The sequence below is a fragment of the Oncorhynchus kisutch genome, unplaced genomic scaffold (genome assembly GCF_002021735.2).
Source record: "Oncorhynchus kisutch isolate 150728-3 unplaced genomic scaffold, Okis_V2 scaffold3649, whole genome shotgun sequence".
In the NCBI taxonomy this organism is placed as follows: Eukaryota; Metazoa; Chordata; class Actinopteri; order Salmoniformes; family Salmonidae; genus Oncorhynchus; species Oncorhynchus kisutch.
This window is the reverse complement of record NW_022265594.1, coordinates 105,529-112,598: the sequence shown is the minus strand read 5'-3', so window position 1 is coordinate 112,598 and position 7,070 is coordinate 105,529. Positions and strand designations below refer to the sequence as shown.

Here is a 7,070-nt window from a genome sequence, read left to right as displayed (position 1 = left end):
ATTAATGTCTATTACATCACATGTTATTGCATCATGTAAATCACTATTTCCGTTACTTTGATCGAGTCAATCTCGCACTTCCATGTTGCTGTAAAATCAACAATTTCCGAACTATATTGTCTTACTTTTGATGAGTCCATTTTCAGAAACTCCAGGCGCAGCCAGCCGACTGGAAAATAATGAAGCCCGATGGCAGAGCGCTACAGTTTCCTTTCGTTTTGAGCAGCCCAGCTCATCCCATGACACATCCTACCAAAGGTCTCTAGTAGTGCGTCGCCCTCTTGTGGACAAACTGACACCAAACCAAAATAGGTGTGAGAGTCAGTCAAGAGACCATGGTTAAACCATTCTAATCTAGCTGCGAAGTCGATATGAGAGAGAGGGAGAGAGAGAGAGGGAGAGAGAGAGAGAGAGAGAGAGAGAGAGAGAGAGAGAGAGAGAGAGAGAGAGAGAGAGAGAGAGAGAGAGAGAGAGAGAGAGAGAGTATATATATTCATACATGTTGTCGTGTTATCATCAGACAGGTCAATTCATATCTGTTGTCATTAATATTATTATCATCAGACAGGTCAATTGTAGAAATTGATGATAGTATGAATGATGCATTTGTAGCATGAAGTGAGTTGATGACCATGTTTCTGGGGTGGATATGGATTTTGACGTGAAAATACACTGAACAAAAATATAAATGCAACATGTAAAGTGTTGCCTCCATGTTTCATGAACTGAAATAAAAGATCCCAGAAATGATCCATACACACAAGAAGCTTATTTCTCTCAAATGTTGTGTACAAATTTGTTAACATCCCTGTTAGTGAAACTTTATCCTTTGCCAAGATAATCCCTCCACCTGACAGGTGTGGCATATCAAGAAGCTGATTAAACAGCACGATCATTACACAGGTGCACCTTGTGCTGGGAACAATACAAGGCCACTCTAAAATGTGTAGTTGTCACAAAACATAATGCCACAAATGTCCCAAGTTTTGAGGGACCATGCAATTGGCATGCTGACTGCAGGTGTGTTCACCAGAGCTGTTGCCAGATAATTTAATGTTAACTTCTCTACCAATAAGCCGCCTCCAAAGTCGTTTTAGAGAATTTGGCAGTACGTCCAACCGGCCTCACAACTGCCGACCACATGTAACCACGCCAGCCCAGGACTTCCACATCCGGCTTTTCACCTGCGGGATCATCTGAGACCAGCCACCCGGACAGCACATGAAACTCAGGAGTATTTCTGTCTGTAATAAAGCCCTTTTGTGGTGAAAAACTCATTCTGATTGGCTTGGCCTGGCTCCCCAGTGGGTGGGCCTGACTCCCAATTGGGTGGGCCTATGCCCTCCCATGGCTGCATCCCTGCCCAATTGTGAAATCCATAGATTAGAGTTTAATTTATTTATTTAAATTGACCAATTCCCTTATATGAACTGTAACTCAGTAAATTTGTTGAAATTGTTGCATGTTGCGTTTATATTTTTGTTCAATATAGAATAATGCAATCGAAAACACTATGATATTTTATACACCAGGGTTGTGCTCAAATCTGAATTTTAGAATAGACTCCCATTCAACTCATGAGTTGAAATTATAATTAAATTGGCAACACTGCACAGGATGTAGAATAAGAATTTAAGTGACAGGAAGTATAATTTAATTCAGTGCAATTCAAAGACATTTCACTCAGTCATAGAACATGAGAGTTTACCAAAGAATATATAACTTTTCCCAGGAAACAATGTTCATATAATCTATTAACCTTAGTGCTTATAATAGACCAGGGTTTCTGTTGGAGGAAATTATGGTTGAAGTGACTAATTATGTATACATTCCAATCAGAACTGACTAGTCCAAATGCTATAATGTACTGTACATATATGAATTTTCTCTCTTGCTCCCATTCCCAATTGTATATAATGTAGTCAGGAGTTTAGTAACAATGAAGGTCTGTTCCTTAGTTCATTCATTTGTACAATCTCCAGGTGGCAGGAATGGACTATCTCCAGACTGTCTAGAATGCTGATTTATACTGACTGACCTTGACTTCAGGCGTGGAGCGAAAGCTCGAGAAACTATAGGGCCTCTAAGAGAGAGAACATTTAGAAAACGCTGACGTCATTTTCAGTTTATAACTTGTGGAAAAATGTGTATGTGGCAGTACTCTCTTGCAATAAACGCTGTTACCTGACTTTTAAGACCGGGACTCTGTCCATTTCTTATAAAAATATTGGGTCTTACAATCCCTTTAGAATGCATTGACAGAGTAATAATTCTGATTGGGAAATAATACAGAGGAATTTAGAATTCCACTAACAATTTCCCAAACTTGGTCCTGGGCTGAGAATATGTACATATAAGTATATGGATGAGCAATGGCCGAGTGGCACAGGCAAGGTGCAGTAGATGGTATAAAACACAGTATATACAGTGGGGGAAAAAAGTATTTAGTCAGCCACCAATTGTGCAAGTTCTCCCACTTAAAAAGATGAGAGAGGCCTGTAATTTTCATCATAGGTACACTTCAACTATAACAGACAAAATGAGAAAAAGAAATCCAGAAAATCACATTGTAGGATTTTGAATGAATTTATTTGCAAAATATGACGTGGAGGAGTATATTAAAATGAATAAAGCTGGTGATACTTCAGTAGACAATATCACAATCCTTTGGACTGATTACATACCCGCTTCTCTGTTGTATTCTTCTTCATCTTCCTCTTTTCCTTCTTCTTCTCTGCATATTTCTGCCATTTTCAGGATCTCAGCTGGACAGCGGGTGGCCTGAACATAGAGACAGAATTAGTACTAAAGGCTCAGCAGTAAATGTCCCCAAGTTGATTTATAGTGGACTGTCTGCCTAGTCTCTTATCTCTTACACTCCTCTGCAGGGTTCTTTCTCACCGACACCCTGTTTTCACTGCCATAACTCACACATCTCACATCTTTAATTGTGCTGACCATTTGGAACAATGTAAACCTCACTAAATAAAGTGTCAGGATACCAGAGAGTCTGCTGTTACGTTTTTATTGCAGCCAAGACTAAAGACAGTCGCATTCATTCGTGAATGCAATTTCCGAAAATGAACTTTATTTATTTTTGACCTAATTATTCGATGTTTGCTTTATTTTATTTTAAAACTTTAAATGATTAATTGAAGTCATAAATGACTTGTATGCTGTGTGATGACATGAGCGAATTGATTGATACATATAAGTATTGAAATATAGGTAAGTTATGGTATTAAGACTAAACAGGATGCGCTCTTAGGCCTACAGCTCGATGGCGGTTATACAAGACTGCTATACTAAGCCTTCTAATGATAATGACATTACCTATTATTATAATGATGATAACAATAATAATTATAATAATAACAATAAGAAAGAGATCAAGATAAAGTAACATTATTATTATCTCTCCTCTATCTCCCTATCTTATCCTTCCTCTCTCCTCTCTACCTTCTCTTCTTCTGTATACACTGCTAAAGCCATTCTATCACTATAAATGTCAAGCTTCTGCCTCGAACCCTGGGAAACTCTTCTCCCACTTTCTCCTCCCTCCTTAATCCCCCATCTCCTCCTGCTCTCTCCTCCCTCTCTGCGGATGACTTTGTCAATCACTTTGTAAAAAAAGTTGATGATATCCGCTCCTCTTTCACTCAGCCCACTGAGTCCACTGGTCCTACTCAGACCCTACACCTTGACCTCTTTCTTCCCTCTCTCTCCAGATGAAATCTTGCGACTAGTGATGTCCGGCCGCCCGAGAACCTGGCCACTTGACCATATCCCATCCTCCCGTCTCCAGACGATGTCTGGAGACATTCTCCCATTCCTCACTTCCCTCATCAACTCCATTTTGAGACGATGTAGCCAGTATACACTTACTGAAAGTATAATTAATCTAAGATAACTCAAGAAATCTGTCATTCATTTACAAGTTTTTGCAGAGGAGATCATAATTGCGCAATTTTGCATCTGACTAGGATGTTTGGTGGCATGAATATACGGGACAAGGGAGGTCCCGCACGGGACAAACCTATTTAGCCCAATATAAAGGACATCCCGGCTAATTCGGGACAGTTGGCAACCCTATTACAGATATAATATATTTATCCATGAAATAACAGCATACTCAGTTTTCCTTCAACTCAATTTCTTACCATGGACGGGTCCGTTTTCAGACACTCCAGACGAGCGAGCAAGCCGAAGAAGAGCGCTACAGTTTACTTTCGTTTCCAACCGCCCAGCCCATCCTTCTTCTTCGTTGTGGTTTAACGGCGGTTGGCATCCAATATGTTGCGTCACAGGTGAGATGAGAGAACTCGATCTGGTGACCACTCTGCTACGGTTCGTTCTCCCAGGAGGAGGGAGGGTGTAGGACAAGAGAAAACACTAGGCAGAGGCCCCGCCTGTTTTGAGCCCCGCCTGTTTTGAGCCCCACATGTTTTGAGCCCCGCCTGTTTTGAGCCCCACATGTTTTGAGCCCCACATGTTTTGCAAAAATTTTTTTTAAAAAATAAAATGATATGGGGCTTGCCAGTTTTGCAAATTATATATATATCATTGAGTTAATAAAGCATACAAACATGGTCTCTTTTTTGTATTCTTGAGCAAGGCAGCTCCAAAATGCAGGTGTTTCAGCCTAGCTCAGTGCTTTCTGTGGTGTTGGGTCAAGGTCATTGGACACAGATAACTGAAGTCAAATCACGTTATATCTACAGTAGCTTTGATTGGACTGATCATGTCAACATCTTACTTTCAGAGTCTTATCTTGCAGTCATCATCATGAATCAAGTTGACAATCTACTGGCAAATCCTTTTTAATTCATGTCATATGAAGATAAATAATGAAGAGAAGTTATAGCTAAAACGTATCTGTCCTCATCTGCCATTGGACATAAACATTACACAATACGTTGGAAATTCAACAATGAGTGGTTTGGAAGGAATAAGTGGATAACTGCAAGCATTGCAAAGCAATCATTAGCCTGCTATTCAGTGGATTGGCTGTGGGGTCCCAAGTCTAAGATTAAGGGTCTCTTTTCCTAGTTTAAAATTATAAACATTCAACATTTGCTATGCTGTCAATGAAGCATGATTTTTGCCGAACTGAAAACAAATGTTAACTCAGAATTGCAAAATCTGACTTTAGTGAGTTCGTGACAACTGGGATCTCAAGAAAAAAGAGCTACAGCTGAGCAAATAGGTTTTGATCTTTCGTCCAACTCGGAATTGTAAATCGGGAACTCGGACCTCATTCTAGAGCTACGACCTGAAGATCACTGACGTCATCATGATTACATTTTTCCAGAGTTCCCAGTTGTCCTGAAAGCACCATACATCCAGAGAATACCAGACTTTGATGACAAAATTTGCTCATGAAGGACCGCCGCGCCACCTTCCTGTTCAAGTGGGCACAGCACAATAAGGTGAATCCAAAATTGTCTTGTATGCTGCTGCATAAATGATGTAATATGCCAGGGAGATGTGTATTCTGTTGGTAAGAAGGTAATACTAAATGCATGTTGTGTAGTAAGCTTGTAGTAGCCCATGTGCCTCACCCTAATAATTAGGTATATGTTTACCTCTTAATTTCGCCTAGTGTTCTGACTTGGTGGTGCACATGTAGCCTATAACCTGTTTTTGAGAAATGTAATAATTGAATATTGTAAAAGAGCTTTCATTGTCTGCTTACATGCCCCCTTTATTTATCCTACGGTACTGACTTGGTTTACAGGGAGAACACTGTAAGAATGGCCCATGTTCTGAATTCTGTCGTTGTACATTACAAAAGTGCGGAACAAATAGCTCATTAATGTCTGAATCAGAATTACGGATGGCCTCTTATCCGCTTCTCGTCCCCTTATGCCATAGTTTGTACGTCTCATTTGTCTTTAGAAAACACATTTGTTATATCAAGTCAGCCATGTTTTTTTTAAAGGCAGTAAATAAGGCTGAATGAACTGTTTCACTGCCAGACAAGGCTCCGCTGATAGCCAGGTGTAGCAGTGGTGTTGTTGGGACAGCTTTATGGAGGCCCTAACAGATTGTAGGCGTCGTTTGTCACCGTTATAGTGCAATTCATGTATTGTTTAGTGTTGTGTTGTGTAGTGGCTTTGCTGGCATGCATCCCACAATTGCATTTTTTTATTAAATTAACTAAAATGAGCTAAAACCGCCACTGTAGCTAAGGTTTATACAGTCTTCTCCAAAGACTGAATGTATTTTCTAGAGAAATAATTACTATGTTGGAAATGCTTGTTCTCAATGCATCAGTCAAGTTTAGACTAAAATAAATCAGTACAATATGATGATGAGGTTGATGAGGATGATGATGATGACTGTACTTTGGGACCTGTGACCACAATAATCTCATGATAACAGTTTTTCTTAATTCAATGAAATGAAGGATTTGATGAATGAATGGATCAGATACATGTGTTTATGTAGGGACAATGACGTTGAAATGTTAAACGCTTAAACATATGCAGTGTAGTCTACTATAAATCAAATCAAATGTTTATTCATCACGTGCACAGGATACAGCGGGTGTAAATGACACAGGGAAATGCTTGTAAGTTTCTATCTACGAAGATGTAAAAAATATGTCCCTTATTTGACCTTTAAAAAGTAAAGTCCCCAAACTTTCCCTGAGCAGTGACTTCACCTGAGACATGAGGCTCATTCAAGACAGTTAAAGTGATTACGTTTTAGCCAGTAGATCTGACAGTGGGCCCCAGGGCCAAAAGCTGTTCCCAAAAGTGTCAGAATACATCACATATGTGCAGATACAGTTGAAGTTGTAAGTTTACATACACTTAGGTTGGAGTCATTAAAACTCATTTTTCAACCACTTCACAAATTTCTTGTTAACAAACTACTTTTGGTAAGTCGGTCAGGACATCTACTTTGTGCCATGACACAAGTAATTTTTCCAACAATTGTTTACAAACAGATTATTTCACTTATAATTCACTGTATCACAATTCCAGTGAGTCAGAAGTTTACATACACTAAGTTGACTGTGCCTTTAAACAGCTTGGAAAATTCCAGAAAATGATGTCATGGCT

At 39.5% G+C, this 7,070-nt stretch overlaps 1 long non-coding RNA gene across 1 annotated transcript; it reads right to left on the bottom strand.

Annotated features, from left to right (window-relative positions):
* Positions 1-2,572: 2,572 nt before the first annotated feature.
* On the bottom strand, positions 2,573-4,383 carry LOC116371765 (uncharacterized). Its single transcript, XR_004209007.1, has 2 exons — positions 4,161-4,383; positions 2,573-2,781 (listed from the first exon to the last, which is right to left on the bottom strand). It is a non-coding gene; the product is annotated as an uncharacterized LOC116371765 (long non-coding RNA).
* Positions 4,384-7,070: the final 2,687 nt, after the last annotated feature.